Source organism: Squalius cephalus, assembly GCF_949319135.1.
Source record: "Squalius cephalus genome assembly, chromosome: 8".
NCBI lineage: Eukaryota > Metazoa > Chordata > Actinopteri > Cypriniformes > Leuciscidae > Squalius > Squalius cephalus.
In genome coordinates this window covers 5802283-5826938 of record NC_137129.1, presented here as the reverse complement: position 1 = coordinate 5826938, position 24656 = coordinate 5802283, and the positions used below count along the sequence as shown (strand labels likewise).

Here is a 24656-nt window from a genome sequence, read left to right as displayed (position 1 = left end):
ATCAGAGCGATCCTCATCGTGTAAAGCCCGCCTCAACGTTTATGATTGGTGCTTCGATTTGGACGGATTAGAAATCGGCTTGAATGGGCTCTTTGCCAGACTACTTGCAGAGCAAATCTAAATTTGCCGGAAGTTAGTTTGTCTGGGTTTTCCCAGGCTACCAGTAGGAGACAACAAGTGACTAAATTTACAAGGGAGTCAGCGAATCATTCACTTAACCGATTCGTTCACAATGATTCAATCAGGAATTAAACAATTGACTATCTTTATGAGTGACTCATTAAATCATTTACTCCAATTCGTTTCACAAAACTGATTTATTCAGGGAAGATACAAGTATTTAGGTGCTTTCCAATTTGCGTACTTACTGCATGCACTATTCTATGCCATTTTAAAAAGTGACACTGACAATTCCAAAATTAAAAAGTGAACTTCAAATACTTAGATGATGAGCTTATTTAAAAGAAAAAAATTCAAAGCATTCCTTACCTGCATACCTGCATATTAAACTTGATTCTTCACTACAAAGGCAATCAGGCAAATAATTAGAGTAATTTAAGTGTATGAACAATCGTAAATTAAAAATGATTAAAGATGATTAAAGGTTGAATAATTATGTTATTAATAATACAAATAAATAATCATGAATGCAATCATTAATCTTATTAATAATTCAATAAATTATGATTATTAATAATTAAATACACCTAATTCAATATAAAAAGGGCCCCCACAGGCCCAGGCCAGACACAATATACCCCAAACAGATCATCTTGACCTCCTCTATGCACTGATATCAGGTTAAAGTCAATTGGCTGGACCAAATTAAGTGGTAACCTTGCAGTATGACCGATGTTTCTAGAGAGTGTATAGTTTGTTCAGTCAATAAACCAGTGACACGCCAGCACACTTACAGTAAGTGCTACACACTTACTACACTTTATCTCTAACAAAATGGAAAGGTGCAACATCCTCCTCTTCAATTCATGCCATCTGACCTTCTCAGAGAGCCCTTGATTTTTATCTCAGTCGCTCTGACCCCTCTGTTCACAGCATCGGCACACAGAACAGATTCGGCTATGGAGCTGTTACTAGGCCACACAAATGCCAGGCTGTCAAGAGGAGAAAATAAGAGCAGGCACAGAGCAATTTTGCAGAGTCAGGCTAAATTTCAAGGCACTTTTATCTGAGATGGCATACTGTGAGCTCATGCATTTTCCTCTCCCTTAGAAAACATGGGACTGGGCTTGCCTCTGGTACCATAAACGCCTTTAAACTCTGGGGGAACATAAAGTACGACTTAAGTTTCTTAGGACAGTGTTTCCTGCAGAAGCAGACTTTCTCAGAAGAACATTTCCAATCTCATAGCTTAAAAACGAAGCAAAGCAAGAAGAAGCAGTCACAGTTTAAATAAGGGCAATTAGTCCTGCGTTTGCAGTGTGATTTTGAATGTGATTACCTCACATCATCCCCATGATGAACTTCACCATAATGCGCTTCTAATTCACTGTAGAAGTGGAGAACACCGTAAAGGTCACATAAAAGTTTTTGTTATTAGAAATTGAGAATGTTATACTCTGTAATCATAATTACACTATATTCACATCCTTATGGGATGAAATGACTCATTTCACAGTATTTATTAAGATTTATTATTATTGAAACATGTACATAACTACATTCTACAATCATCTACAATCTGCATTAAAGGTGCTCAAAGCGATGTCACATGTTTTTTAGGCTGAAAATATTTTGTCACATACAGCAAACATCTCCTCACCATCCGCTAGCTGCCTGTCCCCTGAACACACTGTAAAAAAAACGCGGTCTGTAGACAGCCCAGGCTCCACAAATGGCAACAAAAACAAACTGGCCCAGCCTGGACCACGAAACATAACAAACAGTGTTCCAGCCAATAACCGACAAGAATGATTTGGGGGTGGGGGTTGGGGGGTTAGTGCACGTGCACATGAAGGGGGGTGTGGGGGGTGGAGGAGAGAGAAGCATGAAGAGGGAAGTTAGCTAGAGGAGAGATGTCCTAGACAACGACTAACGTTAGAATTATATTCTCTTTAATTTTGATATGGCCAACACACGACCAAAGAGACGACGTTCCGATGAACAAATAGCAAAGTAGATGGAAAATGGAGAAGGAACGCGCAAAGTCCCGAATTTACATCGGAAAAGCACGGAAGGGAGGGGACGGGATGAGGAGGGGGGAGGGTCGAGCTAGCCTCCGTTTTGTTTGACAATACTTTGAACGTCAACAAGAAGTGACGTCACCCAACATCGCTTAGAGCGCCTTTAACTGTTGTAGACAGTACAGTGGTGGCTTCAGGAGTGTGTGTGGGGGGGGGGGGGATTTCCCACCAGCGGTTTTAAAAACAAGTTGCCCGCCACCGCCAGCGTTTTTGACCATTTTCACAAAATGGCCCCCAGAATATTTTGTTGTACGAATATCTGAACATGCAATATATCAAAAGAAAGAACAGGCCCTCTGCTGTTGTATTCAAGCTCAACACATGAATGTGGGTAAGTTTCCTAAAAAAAGCAACATTTTGAGCAAAAAACTGAGACAAACGTTTTGTCAAAGACTACATCAAGATCAGATGCAGAACAATGATCAAAACATAGATGGAGTAGATAGAGTCCATCAACACCCCCAAAGATTCACAGTCCTGTAGCTCATCCTGGGTCGATATTTCATTCAGTAACATTAGGCAGTTTTAATTTATATGCTGTTTAATGTTGATGATCGCTTTATTTTACATACTGTATGCATATAATTACATATGATATCGATTGTTTCTGCATCTTCTTCACATGTGTTTTGATCAGGAGATTCAGTATTCGTTCAGAAGATGTGTAATAGCGCCCCCTACCGTATAACAGTGAAAACTAGGAAAGCCGGAAATTTCCATCAATGGCAGGGAAGCGTTGTCTCATAAAGGACGGAAATTTCCGTCAATGGTGGGGAAAGAGTTAAGCACATGTTATCAATTTCGGTGAATTATGATCGCTGTTGATGAGGAGCTTAATATGATCGCTCCCTACATCAAGATCAGGGTTCCTCAAACTCGGTCCTGGAGGGCCGCTGTCCTGCACAGTTTAGCTCCAACCCTGATCAAACACACCTAGCTGTGAGTTTCTAGTGATCCTGAAGACATTGATTAGCTTGCTCAGGTGTGTTTGATCAGTGTTGGAGCTAAACTCTACAGGACAGCGGCCCTCCAGGACCGAGTTTGAGGAACCCTGATCCAAGACCATTGTTGATACACATAGGTACATTAAAATGTTTATTAAACCTTTTTTTTAGGCTATGAATGATATTTTTATTTTGAATAAAAGTGACACTGAGAGTAAAAAATAAAATAAAAAAAGGAAATGCCACAAAGACAGTAGCCTATTATTTACTTCCTGATTTTTACGAATATTTAGATATTTGCACTGAAATTTTTTTGCAGTGTCTCCAATCAGTTGGGAACATTTTTTATTATACACATATAACACACATTAGTAAAATAAGCTTAATTAGCAAAATGTAATGATATATTTATATTATATAATATATATAAATATATATATATATATATTTATTACAAATTATACATTTGTGTTGAATTTCTTTAAAGTGAAAAGTATTTGTGTAAATGAATGATTAATGATTCGCGTGAACTAATGAACCGAAATACGCCCAACCAATGGGAATATTATACATTTTAATTAAGGGATGTGAGATTGGAAAAATTTTGCAATGATGAGCTCATTTTTCTGAACCTGTTGTCATGTCTGAACCAGGACAATGGTTCACCTGCACTCATTTATTGCTGACTTGAGTTCACATTTGATAATTGTAATCAGGAATATTTGAGTCTCTTTGAAAATGAAGTTGACCCATTTATATTTCAATCTGGCAGACTATCAAATATTAAGTAACATTTCTCTCTCTAAGGCTGTCGTTCACTGTGGGCGAGAGCAATGCAAACAAATGGGAATTAAACTTTGATTATCTGTGTGAAGCAGTCTCACATCTCTGACAGTTTTGACATTTTCACTGACCTTAACTGGCTTCTTCCATCTGATAAAAATGACTTCTATTTCACAGATATGCACAAGATGGTTTTAACAGCAGGAGGAAAGACAGATGCCGCTTTATCTGGCACGTCGTCTTTTTCTGAGTATTCATTCAATCATTTTCATTCAGGTTGCTAGAATTTTTACATTTCAGCTGTCAAGAAAAATGAACTGTCTTTTTGTTTTCCAGAAGTAGACTGTGAAATAACTGGATTTTCAGGATTTTGAGTGACGCCTTGAGTAGTTTTTAACACATTTTTCCTGATTTTACATCAAAATTAGAAAAAAACGTGGAGGAAAGACAAGCTATAACTTTATTACTGAGAAGGTCAAACACGTTTTCTTTAATAGCTTTGGAAACAGCGGGGACTCTGCTTGCTCCAGGTGATTAAACTGACTGCAAGATATATAGAAATATGGAATATATAAGTAATACGGATGTGCTCAACAGTAATGGCAATGTAAATTGGTTCGACACGGTGGGGCTTTACAAACACTGTTGGGAAAGAAATGACTGAATAAAGACCCTCTTTGTGAACACAGGTATGAAAAACCCATAGTAATCCCAACACTAAATCTGTACAGAGGCATTGAAAAAGTTAAATTGGCAATGGATACGGTTTGGTTAATGGAACAAACATTAACTCCATAAATCAGATAATAGGGCACGACCAGCAAAATAGCTTTCTGGGAGCAGACAGACAAGGCACATCACAGGCAGTCAATGGAGGCAGATAAATCAAACACAAAGTAATGCTTAATGACTCCAAATTTGCTCTGCTTTTCTCCTTATTTTCCAAGCGTGGAAAATCGTTCCATGCAGTGATATGAACAATAATAGCTTCACATAGTATTTAGAAGCCATACTCCATACTGTACACCTCCTGTGGGTTTAAAATCTATGCAATGTACAATCACCACACAAATTAAGTCTAACGCAGCTCTAATCTTGTTTGTGACTTTCCATTAAATGTCATGGAGAAAAAGCACACATACTGTAGCTACAAAACGCCACTTCATATGCTAATTTCTAGGGGTTTGTCTATCAGATATGAATGGGAAAAAATAGGACGGTTGGCAGGAATCTATAGGAAACTGAATGTTCATTATTCCACTGCTTTGCTGGCTCGTGTAAATCAGTTTACAAGCAAAGCTTTTATTTTTTTTATCAGACATTCAATCAAAGCCTCCAATGCAAATTGGGATTTTTCCATCATAGGGGGTATTTATTTATACTTAGTCACTGTGGTTTTACTGATCAGATAAAACGAATGCATGGTGTTCGTCCACATGGAGTACGTGAACCTTACTCCTCACAAATGGATGAGATAGATGGAAGGGGAAGCCAAAAAATGGGTTGCCAATTGGGCCCAAAAGAGCATTAAACAGAAAATGTTGCTGTCCGGCATGAGAATCATCACTGCAGTCAACAATACTTTTGCATATATTAGGGGAATCAAAGATAAATCATAGGGGAATTGTATCGATTTGCAGAGACACATTTATGTGGCCAGGTGTATTTGAAATGTGCACACCCAAAAAGACCCTAATGTACTTCTGGTTAAGCGATAAAACACATCATCCCTCATTTAGCAGTAGTATGCAACATTGACCCTGTTAATACCAGTTATTAACGTCAGTCTTCCGTGAGATTATCACAAGTGGTCAGGCGAGACAGGTGCACTTTTTGAATGGACTACAATTCATCATGTGAATAAGTGTTGTGCATGTTTCTCTACAAGCCTTTCAATTGTTCAGTTTAAAGGTACACACTTAAAGCACGTTTCAGCGCAGTGGTTGATTGACAGGTGACTCGGACAGATAATCGTTTATACTCGCATTATGATGGGATCACATGCTTTTTTGACTACCTCTGAAGGTGGTTTGAGTGTATCGAATTGGAAAACTTTTATGAATTACAACCATTTAAGTTTAGATCTATGCTCCAAAAGGGGGGTGACAGCTGACATATCAGGGTTTTGCTTGACAGTGCTAACATCTTCTATCAATGACATGATCAACCCAAAAAAGTCTCATTTATGTTAGCTTATTTCATGGATTTGGTCCTAAAATGAAATGTTTCTCATTTCTCACAGTCACATACAGTACAAAGTTTTGTTTCTAGAAAAAAAAATGTTTACTGTTGGTATTAATTATTTTATTTGTATTTTTTTGCTGAGAGATGACCCTTATGGCTATATATATATATATATATATATATATATATATATATATATATATATATATATATATATATAATATGTGTGTGTGTGTGTGTGTATATATGTGTGTGTGTGTATATATGTGTGTGCGTGTATATATATATATATATATGTACATGTACATATGTATGTACATATGTATATGTATGTATATATATATATATATATATATATATATATATATATATATATATATATATACACACACATATATTTATATGTGTGTATATATATATATATATATATATATATATATATATATATATATATATATATATATATATATATATATTAATTAATTAATTCATGCACTCCTTGATTTAATTAACTTTTCACTCTAATTCAAGAACATATAAATTGAATGGAATATAATTACATGCTGTATATAAATTGTGTAAGTATGTTATGTCTTAATTCAGTCAATCTGGTTAATGTGCATTTTTAACATACAACATATAAGCATACATTGTTTTTACCACATGAATTATATAAATCATTTTTTGTTTTTATCAACAGCCAACTATGAGGTTAAAAATAAAGCCTGCACAGCTGTGTCTGTCTTTGCCTGCTGAGAAAATGTGCTGCTGGTCCTCCAGAGAGTCACAAAGCAACGGAGGAAGAGTTTTAAACCAATAACAAAAAATTATGAATTGCCCCATTTTTAATAAATTACTGTGTGAATAGGGGGGGGGGGGATACATTTTTGCTCAAACATCTGTAGGTATTTTGAGCTAATTCCTGTCAATCTCAAATGCAAAGAATAGACTTATGACTAATTGTGTCCTGTTTTGTTTAAAGGGGTGGTATAATGCCCTTTTCAAAAGATGTAAAATTGCCTACCATAAGTCTTTGATGTCCCCAGAGTGTGTATGTGAAGTTTTAGCTCAAAATACCACACAGATATTTTTATATAACATGTTATAAAATTGTCACTGTTTGAGGGTGAGCAAAAACGCACTGTTTTTGTGTCTGTCCCTTTAAATGCAAATGAGCTGCTGCTCCCAGCACAGGGGGCGGAGCTTCAAGAGCTTGTACTCACACAGACATGCACTGAAAAATTCAAAAACTTTTAGCTTTTTATGTTCAAACCGGAGTCAAACAATGATGGAGAGACTCAAGAAGAAGTGACAATATGTAGAATCCAACAGGACATTTCTGAATGGTTAGTTGATGATGATTTGAAATAGTTTTTGTGTAGTTATCTTCTAGTCATTGATTAGCATATTCTGTCTTGATAATCTATAAATCGCGTTCCTGGGGGCGGGGTTTATGCTAATTTTAGAGTTAGTGATGTCACTAACCCGGGAGGAATGTTGTGTAGTCCCTACCAGCCGTTTGTTGTAGTCCTTAAAAAGCAATTTCTTTAGAAGCAAATATCTCCCTTTGCTTTGAACTTTGAGCGTTGTAACTTTGCAGATGTTGTTTATGCTCAAACAGCAGCATTACACACTAACTAAAGTTAGAAAAGTGAAATCATTATCAACCATCCCTTTAAAATTATTAAATATGTCTTCATCAGTCAATTTTATGATATTCTGATAATAGTCTGTGTATATTATGTAAAGACTAAAATTCCTGTTCAGACACTATAAATACACTATACTCTCTTTTTCCACACTGAGAATTGAGAAGCCAGGAAAAGTTTTGATCACCATATGAAAAGACTTCCTCTGTCTTGAGTCGGTGACTTGGCATTGAAAATAACACTTGGAAATGTTTGATTCACAGTTTTAAAATACTTGCGTATGCAGTGAAAAGCATCTGGTGCTGTCAGCCTCACTAAACACAATCCTGGAATGAATATATGTTGCAATATATATAAATAGAATTGTGGAAATATAGTTCAGTACTATTTGGAAGAGATAATGACGAATAAACAAAGAAATATTTACTTGGGAGAGGTACAAATAAGACACCGCTGGGCTGACACAAATGTAACTCAATATAAATATGGATGGAAGTTTATTTCGGTCACAGAATAAAAAAAAATACAAAAGGTAATTGCGACTTTTTATCTTACATTTCTGACTTTTCCCAGTTTACTTTTCTTCTGAGAAATACAGTTACAATTGTGAGAAAAAGTCAGCTCACAATTCTGAAATTTTCTGCAATTACGAGTTTACATCTGAGGAAAAAAAGTCAGAATTGTGAAATAAAAAGTCGCAGTTATCTTTTTTTTATTCAGTGATGGAAACAAGCATCCATAGAAAAAGGCTGCTTTTATAGTCCTACATATGTGTAGGTTCTAACATTTCAAGCATAAATAACTTAAAACAAGTTAGCTTAAAACAAGTAAATATGTGATAGAGAGGGAGGAATGTATTGGAAAAGCATGTTCCTACACACATAACATTTTTATGTATCAAGAAAATCTTTTGGATTTACAAGTAAAGAGCTTTTCACCTACACAACTTCTAATAAGTGTTTTGATTTCGGCTGCATTTTTATTAATTAACCAAATGTTTTTTTGTATGTTGGTTATTTATAACCATTAATGAGAATTACAAACATATGATCATATGATCAGTGGTTGCTCATTTTCTCAAACAAGCGCATTCCTTTGCCTGCCATGACTGTCAATCATTGCAAACCAATTCAACCTTACATAAAAGCTTTATAGAGTCCATTACACAACACATATGGCAGCCTGACAGTGCCTCCGCTGAGACCGCAGCCGGTTCAGTATGCCTGTCCCATATTCGGTCCCATCTAAGCATGACCATATGAGAAAACATTACTAAAGTATTTGACTGCAGTCAAGCACCATAACATTTTTTCTTGTTCCATTAGTGTCCAACATGATGAAGATTACTTGAAACCATATAGAATAAAAAAGATATTTCACCCAAGAATGAAATTTAGCTACTTGCTCTCATGTCAATCCTATGACTATAGATATGCAGAGCACAAAAGAAGATATTTTTGTTGAACGTTTGAACTGTTTTTGTCCATACAAGAAAGTCAGTGGCTTTCAAAACACCACATTGACTTTTAATGTATGGGCAAAAAACATTTTTCAACATTATCTTCTTTTTTCTTCCACAGAATAAAGAAAGTCATACCGGTTTGGAGGGTAAGTAAATGTCATTTTTTGGGGTGAACTATCCCTTTAAGAGGCATGTTGCATTAGTGCCATACCAAATCTATTTGAATAAAATCAAAAATATATAGTTTAATATACACCAAGAACTTGACATGCTGATACTGCATGATGTCTAAACCTCAGCAACGGTGACAGTGAATCTTACAAACCTGTGACAAACAACCTCACCTTCTCAGGAAAGCAATTAAGATTGTTATGCGTATTCTATAACTTTAGCAAAGCAATCACGAAACGCCACTGACGGAAAGGCAGTGAATTGAGCAGACAGAACCATGTGATGCCAAACACTTCCATTACACAGAGAAAAGGAGAAAGAAAGAGAGAGAGCTCCAAACCAACCATGCATTGCCTGCTGTCAACCTCTGCTTGCCTGTTGGCCAGCCTCCCGTGAACAGAGAGACACTCAGGAAAATAGAGAAAACCAAATAGGCTGCAAATGAGAACAGGCAGTGAAGACCACCAGAACGAAAATGAAGCAAGACTGCGTTAAGCGAATTTAGCACATAACATTGGTGAAGATGAGAGTGAACAAAAATGGGTAAATAAATGGCAGCAAAATAAAATCGTGTTAACATGTGGACATAGTTTAGACATAAAAGGAATAGCTTATTGTGAGGCTTAATTTAGAAACCATTTTGTACCATTTTGATTTCTCTTCCTGTGATTAATCTGTGAGGATTTGTTTCTGAGATACTTAAATTCTCACGCTCAAAAGAAAAGAACGTTCCTCATTCACACCCAAGTGCTTATGAAAACGAGTGCGATACAGTTCATGTGATATGCTTCATTTAAAAATACTAAAATCAATTCAGTTTAAACAAGCATGACAATTAATATCTGAGCGAGAAAAAACAATGCCTTCCATTAAATGAACTTAATCATGATAAATAGGGCATGTGACATTACTCATGAATATTTATAATGTATTGTGAGAAAGACAAACACAAGAGACACTGATCAGCGTAGATCCTTACTTCAAATGTATACTACAGTTCAAAAGTTTCAGGTTGGTAAGATTTTTACAATGTAAAATAAAATGTAATTTATTCATGGATTTATTAAATGTATTAATCTTATTATCAATGTTAAAAAAAATATATGCTTAATATTTTGTGGAAATTGTGATACATTGTTTTCAGGAATTTTAAAGTTTCTATTATATACATATATATATTTATATCATTATAAAGATTTCTTTATACATTTTTTATTTAATAATAGAAATCTTGTGTGACGTATACATGACTTTACTGTCACTTTTAATCAATTTAATGCTTCTCTCCTGAATTAAAGTATTCATTTTTTTGCTGAAAAAAAAAAAATACTGACCTCAAACTTTAGTGCATTAATTTGCATAATTATTTCAAATGTTTCGCATTTAAAATGGCCTAAAAACATCCCTATCAGTCTAAATGCCTCTCTGTAGTGGGCAGCTCTATTGCTGTATGGCACATGATTGTACTTTAGCTCCACCTACTGATACAGTACATCGCATCTCATGTGTAGACTGGCCAGAACAAGCATTGATGAACATAAGCCTGCCTGACAAAGTCTACCTGAGAGCAGCATTAAACCTTTTAAAGGGATAGTTCACCCCCAACAAATTTTCATTTTGTCATCATTCACTCACCCTCATGTTGTTCCAAACCTGTATAAATTTCTGTTGAACACAAAAGAAGATATTTTGAGGAATGTTGGCAACCAGAGAGTTGATGATAACCATTGACTTCCATAGTATTTTTTTTTCTACTATAGAAATCAATGGGTGCCGTCAACTGTCTGGTTACAGCATTCTTCAAAATATCTTCTTTTGTGTTCAGCAGAAGTAAGAAATTCATACAGATTGGGAACAACTTGAGGGTGAGTAAGCGATGACAAAAAAATTGGGAGAACTATATGCCTTTAAGGAGATTATTCAACAGAAATCTGTAATCATATTAATGAATATATTTACTCTTGAGCTAAATCATCAACTGACTACTTAATAAGACGAATATTATACATCCTACAAGAAGAGTGCATTAAAATGCATGTTTTGTATAACAATAATTCTCAATTGATGCTCGTAACTGAAAGCAAAATAAACAGAAAACGTAATTAGATAATGGGTTTAATTTTCAAGCTCTGCACTTTATGTTATTATAAAATATACTCCGCTTTCAAAGGGAAGAAGCTAAATTATATTCAGTTTCATCTCTTGCATAGTACTATAAAATCCATAATCTGTCTTAACAAGTTCAAACATTTGCTTATGCTTAGCCATGGTCAGTATATCAACTGTAAAAAAGCCTTCAATTATACAACAATGGATGTCATAGTCAAGTAGACCATAGTCCATTCTGTGTCAAGTATCGTGTTTATGGTAGATTAACTTCTCATAATATTTGAAGCACTGCAGGTTTGTAGACATGGCCTATATGACCGTCCCAAACACACTAATGAATAATGCATGAGCCATTGATTAGGAGCATAGCTCAACAAGTGAATGTTCATGACCCCATGAACTGAGACTAGTTCTACATTAACATGCTTGTTTTCGCTCTCTATGGTGATTCACTGTCGTGTTTGGTTTCCTTGTTTTCTTGTGTGAGATGAACTTGTTGTCAGGCTGATCTGAAAGGAAACCCACAAGCATACTTTAAAGGCAGTCGGTATCTAAAAATCACTGTCCATATCTAGCTTTACGTCTCTGCTCTCAGCCTGACTCAAATAATGCACTTTGTACTATTTGATTACAGGTCAAAGCCTTATCTCTGCAAAGAAAAATCATTGCTGCTTTGTGTCTTTCTGTGCTTTTCCTGACGTTTAACTTTAGCATGCATTGTTAGTAAAAAGATCATATGCATCACAACGCACACTTTCTTTAAAAGATCCCTAATGAAACTGTAAAAACAACATCTGCAATGGTTTGTTTCATCATTTTTTTTTTGGGCTTTCCCAGTAGCATCTCTTAATCCTATCAGTGGAATATACAGTGGCGAATCCAATTGAATCCTCCTACCATAAAGGAGACATGCAGAAACCTAGAAGCTCTGCTTCCTGTATATGGTTTATATAATGAGCCAATGTTCTACACAAATGATGAAACGGTGTGGTTATATCCATAACCAAAGGAACTTTAACTAGACCAGTACACAGCATGGATCTGCAAAACACTGTCAGTTTATGAAGAATCCGGAGTGATATCAGTCACTATCAGACTGGATGCCTCATATTAAAAGTAGATTTATAAAACAGATCTTGCCATGCTGACATGTGCACTCTAACTATATAATTTCTAAGGTAACAGATGTTTTCAAACAGCTTTAAGATCAGCCAGTACAGTCTTTCTTTAGTGACAGTAAGAAATTATGAATCTACATTTTGTTTTGATCTGCAATTATTTATATTGGCAAACTGATGTTGCCAGGTCAACACTTACTAGCTATATTGTGCACATTTAAAAAAAAAAAAAAAAAAATTCTTTCTATTCTCCATATTTGTAATATTCAAACCATTAACAAATTTAACAATTAAATCAAAGATCAATGTAAAGCACCACATAGGCTATAAGCAGACATCATATCATGCAATGGGTTACAAATGGAATTTATATATATACATATATAATCTGCAGGTAATTAGGCAATATGTGCCCATCATAATGAAATGTACATCTTACCTTTATGTGGATGAGAATGTAAATCCTGTGCGTACTTCACTTTCTCACACTGGGCTTCTCAAACTGAATTCCATCGTCTGGGACTAAAAATAAGTGATGCTGTTAATGCATCTGGTGTTTTTATCTCCGTCTGAGGAGAATATCCACTCGTTAAAAAGACGTGTAATCAGAAACGTCACTGTTTTACATATTTATTTATTTTTTTTGTGAGCGAGACGTTGTTTCAGTTCAGCAGCTGGTAATCCAAGTGCATCTAACCGCCGCTCATCTCGAGCCGAGCATGTGGAGCGCGTGGGCTCCTCCTAGAACTGACAGCGGGCTCCAGCACGCTCAAACACACATTTAGGCTGTGTTTCAAAACCTAGTGAGCTGCCTTCATAGACAGCATTTTGACACCCATAGGCTATTCATCAAAAAAAAAAAAAAAAAAAACTTCCATTCATAGAATGTGCTGTCTATCTATAGAAACCTCGTTTCGAAGCTATATTAGCGTAATAATAGACATATTCACACAGTGTGAGAATTATTCGGGAGCTTTTCTGTTACTGCCCAAACCATAACCTACCTAACCAACGCACTAAAGTTTTTGATATATTTGAGAAAGATTTTTTTTAAAGAAAAAAAAAAACTACAATAACGTGATGCATATTAGCCTAGCTTGCGAACTTGTGATTTGTCAGTGCAGTCTTAAACCGGTCCTGATGGAAAACGCTCGAGTGCTGAACTGTTGCTATGGTCAGGCCATTTCCTGATTAGAACGCGACTTCTGTTCCATCTGTGGTTTCTGAAATGTAGTTAGTTGAAACAAATATAGCTTATAATTAGGTAAAAGAATAAATACCCTTAAAGGGATAGTTCACCCAAACATTCTGTCAGTAATTACTCACCCTCATGTCGTTCCAAACCCGTAAGACTTTCATCCATCTCCGGAACACAAATGAAGATCTTTATGGTGAAATCTGAGAGCTTGACAGATACGCAACTACCACTGTGATGCTTCAAAAAGTTCATAGAGATTGTAAAACTAATCCATATGAATTGAGCGGTTTAGTCCAAATTTTCTGAAGAGACACGGTCGCTTAATATGATGAACAGATTTAATTTAGGCTTTTATTCACATTTTAACATTGATCAGTGAACATAAATAGAAGCACACCCGAACCTGCTTGACGCACGAGAGCAAACCTCATTGGTGGAAGCTCAACGTAGCCTACTGTGTTCTCAGCTTATGTAGGCCAGCCCATAGGAACATACACCAATGAGGCATCTATGTTAATACATCTATGAGCATAGATATATCCTTTGGCTGCATTTGATATCCCACAATTCTGTGCTTTCCATTCTGTGACAGTTGAGCTAAAAAAAAATAAAAAAAATAAATAAAGATGGCATCTGAACGCTGCCTCATGAGGTCCCTTCACTTGCAAACACTACCTACAAGTCTTTGCCTGAGAATGCAGCAAGGCAACAAGTCAGCTGCCTAAGTTTTCGGGACTCGAATGTAGAGTGTAGAGTGTATTTTGCTGTAGAGTTTTATTCAATAGTTATAATTAGGCCTATCTCATCAGCGGTTTACTAAAACCTGCTAACTGACATTAGTCCTACTGGCCGTTAGCTACAGTGGTTCAACAATTGGCTAAATAAATCAGAGAGACGCCGCGCAACAGTCAAAGATGTCCATCTTCAAGTTGGCTATTACATATAAGTGATAATTAGAAAGCACAATAACAATGTGGATTGCAAGTAACCAACATGAAATAAATATTTACATCTTGTTCATTGCCTGAATTATATCTAAAAAAAATTTTGTTAATTATGTCAAAATCTAGAAGTTTCAAACACATAAATATGGCTGACAAAATTTTTTAGATTTTAGGTTAAAGGTCAAATTTTTTTTTTCTTCTCCCACAGCACTCATTAACAACAAACACTACAACACTTTCCTGAACAGTCCGGTACAAAACGCTGCTGCCGGGCTTCTTACTGGAACTAGAAACAAGGAACATGTTTGGCCTGTTCTGGCTTCACTTCACTGGTTGCCGGTCAGATACCATGACATTTAAGGTTCTATTGTGTATTCTAAGGGGTTAAATAGACAGGCTCCTCACTACATTACAGATCTTCTCCACAGGAAATGTTCTAGGCCATTAAGGTCTCCCAACAGGTTGATGTTGACTGTGCCAAGGTCTCGTTTGAAGTTAAAAGGTGATCGTGCCTTTTCTGTCGCTGCTCCATGCCTGTGGAATGATTTGCCGGGACACATTATTCTGTCTTCCGATGTTGATAGTTTTAAAACCTCACTGAAATCATTTTTTTTCTCTGACATTTGGATCAATGTAGTCTTATTAAATTTAGTTTTCTTGTCAGTTTATTTATTTTATAGTCTAATTTTGTTAGATTGTACAGCACTTTGGTCTGCAGTGGCTGATTTAAACGTGCTTTAGAAGTAAAAGTGCCTTGCCATGTGCAATAACAAAAGGGGGAAGTTGAAAGTTAATCATTTTAAAACATTAAAAATGTGAAAAATGCACATAGGTTATGAGAGATTATACTTTAATAAAGGTGGTTTAAGACAAAAGGCTTGTTTATGATCTTGTTTATGCAGGTTTATGATTTGCAGTTTTGTATTAGGTGATTAAATCATATTTTTTGTGTGTCTTGGGGGACACCCAAAACACCGAGCTTGCAAAGGAGGGAAATGTAGAATGTCTGAACTGCAATTAATTGTTTCCTTGAGTGGGGAGAATGGATTTGTTACAGAGAAAGTGCTCCCATATTGACTATTCCAATTACAATGGAGATTCATATGTGAAGTATTCCTAACACAAGCTTCAAGATGCAGCGTGTTCACCAAAAGAAGAATGATACAGAAGTTGGGTAAAGATACTTGAGATATTATGAAATACAATTTTTTTTAATAATCAGTAAATAGTACACATTTAGCAAGTGGTTATTTTGAAAAATGATTTAGTTTTTCCCGAAAAGTTACCCTGCTGTATTAAAAAAGCTGTCTTTTCACTCTTTCCGCTATTTCATCACTACAGCTCCATCTGAGCACCTGCCAAATGTACTGCCAAATTCTCTGAAACGCCTTTGTGTCTATGGTAGAGAAATGAACATTCAATTCACGGGCAACCGCTCTGGTGGACATTCCTGCTGTCAGCATGTCAAATGCACGCTCCCTCAAAACTTGCGACATCTGTGGCATTGTGCTGTGTGATAAAACTGCACATTTTAGAGTGGCCTTTTATTGTGGCCAGCCTAAGGCACACCTGTGCAATAATCATGCATCTTGATATGCCACACCTGTGAGGTGGATGGATTATCTCGGCAAAGGAGAAGTGCTCACTAACACAGATTTAGACAGATTTGTGAACAATATTTGAGAGAAACAGGCCTTTTGTGTACATAGAAAAAGTCTTAGATCTTTGAGTTCAGTTCATGAAAAATGGGGCAAAAACAAAAGTGTTGCGTTTATAATTTTGTTCAGTGGAATTTATGTTCAGTAAAAATATTTTTTTATTCTGCATACACTTTGGAACCATGACACATTTTCCTGAGAGGCGGAGATAAGTACTGTCTCAATAACATATCTCATAAATATGATGCTTATTAAAAAACATAATGACCATAATACAGTGGCAATCATCAGTTTTCGGTTTCTTGATTGTTTTGATCATTTCTTTTGGATGCTTGGTTTAGTTACATGTTTACAGGGAAATAATAATTCCCTTTGGTTTGTCTGCCATCTCTGCCTCACATGTTGCTCATACCACCTCTCACAGTCGTGAACAGAGAACGTTTAAAGGTTCTGCCTTAGTTCAAGGAGCTGGAAAATTGATGTCAAACTTTCAATGTGCTGCGAGATTCAAAATGATGATAAAGGAATAAGCAGAAAATTTGAGGGCAAAACCTGCTGTGATGTTCCTGAAGCTATAATGCTGATTTTCACAACCTTTTCATCCACCCCAGGTGAATAGGGTAAAAAAAAGATTAACTAATATAGATCACCATACTCCTCTAGTTGATTGATTACATTAATAATTGCAAACATTATTTGTATTACTTGTTTTCTGAAATGTTATGTTTAAATATGCAAATTAAGCATTATTTTATTATATATGCACTATTTCTAGAACAAAAAATCTGAACATTGGATGAAGCCATTTTTTGATATATTAAAATCAAAGGTTTTTACTGAGGGGATTTTGGATATCTCTTCTTTTCACTATCCGAAAATACTGTCAAAAGACAGAAAAAAAAAAAATTAGGAATAAAATGTTGTATAAAATCAGGCAAATTGTATATGAACAAACCCCTCTGTTTGGTGTATGTAAGTGCTGCTGAAGTGGAGATTTCTGAGCAGGAGAAAAAACTCATTTTGAGAAAACGAAAAGATATGGACTGTAATTGAAATCTACAGAGGCAAATAGATAAATTGCTATAAAAGATACACACAGTGTATTTTGGATGTTTTCTTTCCACAAGTCTGAAAAAACACTTTATGAAAAGCTAAAAAGCCCCAAATCTTTGACAGATAAAAATCAGTGTGTTTGCCTGTGTCTCGCCTCTAAGATTGGATTAATAATAGTATATCCTTTTAGTGATAAATTCACAAAAGAAAAAACATTAGTTGAGCTATATACACTGCACATTTTGTCTTGTGTTGACCGGTCTTCAAAGCTCGGCTTTATTTTATATATTTCATTTATGCCATAACAATGCAACACCGTGACTCTTACATGAACCGAACACTCTCTCTCCTTCTGATCCACCTCCTTTCCCATCTGTGCATAAATTCACACTCATACACACACACTCGCACTCACACAGGAAAAGATTTGATGAGCATGAAGCAGCATATTTATGACACATTAAAACTTTCAAAGGATGATATCTTTATGGCTCAGAAGGACTAACCGTGCCATATTCAGAAGCTTGAGATTAAATACTTTTTGTCTCTGAGAGAGGTGTACCGATCCACATATTTGGAATTATCTCCATGTCTTTGTGAACACAAAATTTGAAATAGCTTTTACTTTTTACTTTGAATATTCCTCTTCAAGTAAATTATGTTTTTTTTAGATTTCCAACTTTCTTTAGTGTGCAATGCTGCTGTTTGAGGATTTAAAAGGCCTGCAAAGTTACAAAGTCAGTCCAAAGTGAGTTATTCTCTATATCAGTGTCACTGTTTCTGAACTCCCTGAAACGGGAAAATAATTCCCATACGCAAAAAAGGGGCAAGAGTTGCATTAGTACAGTGTGCAGTTATAAACATGCTGGAAACGGTTGACCAATCACAACACACTGATCCAGCCGACCAATCAGAGCACATTGTGCTTTTCAGAAGGGGGGCTTCATAGAGACTAAACAGAGTTTTACTGACATACTGGGAGGAGAAGAGCTCCAACAATGTCAAATACATGAAAAGTAGTGTTAAAAAAAAAAAAAAAATCAAGCATGATCTAGTCTAGCCTTTGACAAAGGGTATAATAGGTCCCCTTTAATCATAACAGTAATTTTCCCAGTTATAAATTGTTATCGTCTTCATTTGTTCACTTTCAGAAGAGATGCTTTCAGAAGAGTTCAGGCCGACCTCAGTTAAAGGTTAAACTCAGCAGGAAACACAAAGACAAGATGTCCTTATTTTTCCCTCACAGCAGTTATCAGAGCAGAACACCAGCCTGGTCATGCCTGAAAGAAAAGGCAGAGGAACTGAGGGCCATACATGTCTCTCACAGGAGGATGAAAGCAGGCCAGCGTCCAGTGAGTTATCATGAGATCACACACTTGTTCTTATACGCAACTATGGTCCCCACTATACAATAATTCGGATTAGGATTTAATATCTCTCTGCAGCACAAAAACATAGTGGCCCGAGTTGATGTACTGTATCACTGAGTGAGGTGGCAGTATATTACCAATCATTGTATTATGGACCTTTCAGAGGAAGATAATGTGATGATCGTTGATGTCTATTATTTCATCTGATTCTAATCCATTTGGATGTGCTGTCATACACTCCACCCATGATATCATTCCTTTCTGGAGCCTTAAAAAAGAGAAATCAGAGTGTAGTCTCCATAACAAACCATTTGTGAGAATTAGGCCGATTGCTCGTCATCACGTCTAATGCACGCTCAGGCAAACTTGGCATGTACGTTGCAATTTGTCACGATGCCACCTTCACTCCCTGAGGCAATGAGCAAATAAGGTACAGGCTGTGTTGTGTTTGAAGAACCCTTACAACGATTATCTCTCTTCACTCCATGAACTGCTCATCATGTATGGGAAATTATAGATAAAGATAGTCATTATCTTTTATGTTATCAATGGTGTGAAGTAATAGCATTGTCATATTTCAGTTCCTCTTCACCTTCTGAGCATTGAAAATCTGAAATGTGTTTTTAACCGAATAAATATTTTTTAAAGAACCCTTTACAATAGGGTTTCATTTGTTAACATTAGTTGTGTCATGACAACTTCCTAAATATTTGGCGTGGTAATGTACATGACTATTAAATATGTTTGGTCTTGGCTAAATAGATCTGCTACGCTGTTGCTGCTGTTGATTATTGCTGCTGCTGTTATTGCTGCTGCTTCTGCTGTTATTGCCGCTGCTGTTATTTCTGCTTCTGCTGTTATTGCTGCTGCTGATTCTGCTGTTATTACTGCTGCTTCTGCTGTTATTGCTGCTGCTTCTGCTGCTGTTATTGCTGCTGCTGCTGCTGCTGTTATTGCTGCTGCTGTTATTGCTGCTGATTCTGCTGTTATTACTGCTGCTTCTGCTGTTGTTGTTGCTGCAGTTATTGCTGCTGATTCTGCTGTTATTGCTGCTGCTGATGCTGATGCTTCTGCTGCTGCTGTTATTGCTGCTGCTGCTTCTGCTGCTGCTGTTATTGCTGCTGCTGCTGTTATTGCTGCTGCTTCTGCTGTTATTGCTGCTGCTGTTATTGCTGCTTCTGCTTCTGCTGTTATTGCTGCTGCTGTTATTGCTGCTGCTGTTATTGCTGCTGATTCTGCTGTTATTACTGCTGCTTCTGCTGTTATTGCTGCTGCTGTTATTGCTGCTGCTGCTTCTGCTGTTATTGCTGCTGATTCTGCTGTTATTGCTGCTGCTGTTATTACTGCTGCTTCTGCTGTTATTGCTGCTGCTGCTTCTGCTGCTGCTGTTATTGCTGCTGCTTCTGCTGTTATTGCTGCTGCTGCTGCTGCTGCTGCTGATTCTGCTGCTGCTGTTATGGCTGCTGCTTCTGCTGCTGTTATTGCTGCTGCTGTTATTGCTGCTTCTGCTGTTATTGCTGCTGCTGCTTCTGCTGTTATTGCTGCTGATTCTGCTGTTATTGCTGCTGCTGTTATTACTGCTGCTTCTGCTGTTATTGCTGCTGCTGCTTCTGCTGCTGCTGTTATTGCTGCTGCTTCTGCTGTTATTGCTGCTGCTGCTGCTGCTGCTGATTCTGCTGCTGCTGTTATGGCTGCTGCTTCTGCTGCTGTTATTGCTGCTGCTGTTATTGCTGCTTCTGCTGTTATTGCTGCTGCTTCTGCTGTTATTGCTGCTGTTAGTGCTGCTGTTATTGCTGTTGCTGCTGCTGCTGTTATTGCTGCTGTTATTGCTGCTTCTGCTGTTATTGCTGCTGCTTCTGCTGTTATTGCTGCTTCTGCTGTTATTGCTGCTTCTGCTGTTATTGCTGCTGCTGCTGTGATTGCAATAATCAACAGCTGTAGCAATAACAGTAGCAGCAATAATCAACAGCAGCAGCAATAACAGCAGCTGTAAAAATAACAGCAGCAATAGCAGCAGCAGCAATAACAGCTACAGCAGCAAATTAACAGCACATAATATGACACGTTATTACTCTCATCTTTATTTTTAGCAGTATAAGAAAGCCTTAATATTTCAGGATATACATATCTAAGGGCATAAGTTCTTACTAAGACAAAAAGAAATATGTTGTTGCTTAATAAAAATTATATTTTTGGGCCTCACCTACAGAGAATTTGAAGTTTCAACAAACCAGTAACTTATGAGGTGTTCTGCATTATTAAACATTTGTAAATGGGTTTTGCAGTCTCTGTTGAAAAACTGTCACTTTTAATTTAAATGTATCACTGCCGAGAAATGAAAGTTCCAGACTTGTGATTTACATAAAGCACACCTTTGCTGATTGACTGATTTGTGTATTTATTTCATGGCAGTATCCTGCCACCTTTCAGCAAACCTAAAATATATGACTTTATTAAGCCCCAAATTCAGTTGTGCTGCTGTGCAACCTGCTAAACCTGCTGAGAGCTAACAAATCTCTTTTTAGTATAAAACTATTAACCTTTGCAGACTTCACCACAGGACATGCAGACTCTGCAAAAGATGTAAGATTGTAATCCAACTCCCATACATGAGTGACATGAATTCACAATGAGTCTGTATTTCTGGAATAATAATTTCTGTATTTCTTGTTATTGGAGGAAAAGCTGCAGCTTATCAAAATGTATTCCAGATATATCATAATGCATTTATCATTGTAGTTTTAAGTAGAGTCTCAACCTCAAGGGAGGATGTTACTATTGAGACTCAATATTGTACTATATTGAGACATCTCTCCATCAGGTACATATTTAGATAATTTATAACTACAATGTCTTATTCAGGTTGGGAAAAACAACACTTTCTTAATGCAGTGGAAAAGAACAATGAAATACCACCCTTTTCATGCCAACTTAAAATATTGAGCTGCAGAAATGCTTTTAAAAATATAATCATGTGTGATTCAACAATGTAAAAAAAATGTGCATTCATGGTCTTTTTATGAAGTGTCACAGCAAAATAATTTCTCCGAGAGTTCCAGTAGCAGAGCATTATACTGCATGAATACAGAACTCCACCTTGTGGCTGTTTTAGACATGCAACATTAATCTGAAGATATTGACTGAGACTGACTAGTCTGTGAAACATTAAGCTACCAAATTTGTTCATGATAAATTCAGCTTTGCTTTATTGATCTTGCATTGAAATGACATTTTCTGTGTGACAGATGCTTCAGGCCACATTATGTCGACCATTCACGGCCTTACAAGTTAATTACGTGATAGATAAACTAGGGGGCGCTATACTTTCAAACAAAACTTCACGTGGTGGTAACCATTAAAGGGTTAGTTCACCCAAAAATGAAAATTCTGTCATAATTTACTCACCTTCATGTTGTTCATGGTTATACATTACAATAATTACATAGGCTAATTATTAATAAAGATAAAAAGAAACACCTAGCCTAAGTCATGTAAATATTCTCTTTATTATTATTATTATTAATATTATTATTATTATTTTTAAATGTGTATATTTGTCACCTAGTGATGAAGGTCGAAATGGCCGGTATTCTCTTATGTGCCTCTGCTGCGTGATCGTGATATAATGTGCTGAGTAACGCCATTTTCCCCACCGTGATATGGCTTCGAGATATGAAATTAAATTCTTCCGTCCAGCTGTTGTTAAATTTACCTGCATATTTTGTTTTTTGCCAGAGCACCACCTGAGTCTCCCATTTCAATTTCTCGCGTCTTCCTGCGTAGATATCAACCGCGCAACTGGGTTGTCCAGGTTGAGGTCACAAATGGGTTGAAATTTGTATGTGTCGATGTGAGTAGGATGCGTTTCATACAAGATCTGGCAACTGGACAACCTTGGAATAATAAATTGATGTTATATATTGATCATATTGTAAAGCCTATCAATAATGCACTTCAAGATGTCCAAACCAGTTTTCATTTCAATTCATTTTATTGACAACTATCACATAAATAGGCTTAAATGGTAGCAAGTTGATAAGTTAAAAAGGGTTCATACACAAGTAAATAAGTGCAGACGATCAATAGACTTGATTTCAGTAATTCAAAACAGTGACAAAGACTAGCTCCTGGAACAGAGCCAGAAAAACACCATTATTATTTGTGCAATAACATTCACAAACAAAGCATTTAAAAAAACAACATTCCTCACAAAAAAACGCACATTACTTAAAACAACCATACACTTCAACCATACATCACGTACCTGGGTACAGCTTACAACAACTGTTTTCCAAACCAGGAACAAACCATCATCATTACAACCTGCACAATATTTAAATACACATGATTGCCATGCATTTAAAAACAATTACATCAAGCATGATGAGAGTTTAATTTACCTCCAAGAATGAAAATCAATGCCGCCTATCTGGCGTTGTCTCTTGCAACAGTTACAGCTTACAACAACTGTTTTGCAATTTAGGCACATACTCACAGTCTGCACAACATATTTGAATACTCATTATTGTACAAAATATCGCATTAAAAACACAAATATATCAAACATGATCAATGAAAGTTTGATTTACCTCAATGAAATCTCAGCAGCCTATCTGGCGTTGTCTATTCAGCGTGCGCGCCGCCATGACCACTGAACTAACGCTGCTTCATTCATAAAGGGGACATCAGACCGGAAACTACCGTATTCACCCTACCACACAGGACTACCGTAAATACTACAGTGGTTACAGCTATCACCTTATCACATTCACCCCCCCTACCACGGATCATTGTCCCAATGATCTTTCGATTAATTTTATTAACCACCTGTAGGCCTACGAGAAAAAAATAAAAAAATAAAAATAAATCACACAATGTCCTTTTATGAGAAATTATCTACTCTATGAGCCCAGCGTCTTCATTCAACACAACCGATCTAGGTAAATTAAATGGGTTAGAATGGCTCCCCGCTGTTTTCCGACTAGAGCGCCGCAAATTAGCTGGAGGTGATTGAACCATTTCTAATATTTGAGAATCTTCCAAATCCTTTCGTTCCACAAATTCTTCATCGGATTCACTGGATAACACAGATTCAGATCTACTTCCCATCCCTGGCAATGATTCAATTGAGGTTTCCCCCCTAACAACCCATGCTTCCTCTGATTCACTATCAGAGACTAAATCATTATGGCTCTGGGCACCCTGATTGAATGACGCTACCATCCCTGGACCACATGGCCTCAACTCTGTTCGATGCACATTTTTAGGTGGGCACGATCCATCCAAAGGAACAATTGTATACACTGCTTTAGAGTCATCTGGCTGAGCAAGCACCTTAAAAGGTGTGGGCATCCACAAATCCTGAATCTTATGTCTTCCTGCAAAATTATGATTTTTACGATAAACCAGTTGGCCCACCTGTAAAGAACTTTGTAATGAAGGGGGACCAATCTGTCTCTTCCTAACTTCGGCAGCATGCTCCATCTGCCCCCTTGCTTTTTGATAAGCCTCTTTTAAACGCTCCTGATGCCCCACCACCCACTCATCAACTGTCTCTATAGCATCTGTCGGACCTACCCCAAACAAAATGTCAACCGGTAACTTCGGCGACTGCCCAAAAACCAAATAATATGGGCAATAGCCAGTGCTTGCATGTTCGGTTGTATTATAAGCAAAAACAACTTCTGGTAAATATTCTACCCATCTCCTTTTCTTGGATGGTGAGAGAGTCCTTAACAAATTATGCAGGGTTCGATTGAACCTCTCGCACTGGCCATTGCCCTGTGGGTGATAAGGGGTAGTTCGACTCCGC

General features: G+C 36.7%; 1 protein-coding gene across 1 annotated transcript in view; it reads right to left on the bottom strand.

The window, feature by feature from the left end:
* Window positions 1-13369, bottom strand: part of calcr (calcitonin receptor) — a 61348-nt gene extending 47979 nt beyond the window's left edge. Inside the window, exon 1 of the mRNA XM_079878229.1 lies at window positions 13061-13369. The gene's annotated coding sequence lies outside the window, so the exon portion shown is untranslated. The remainder of the gene's footprint in view (window positions 1-13060) is intronic.
* Between the last annotated feature and the right edge of the window lie 11287 nt (window positions 13370-24656).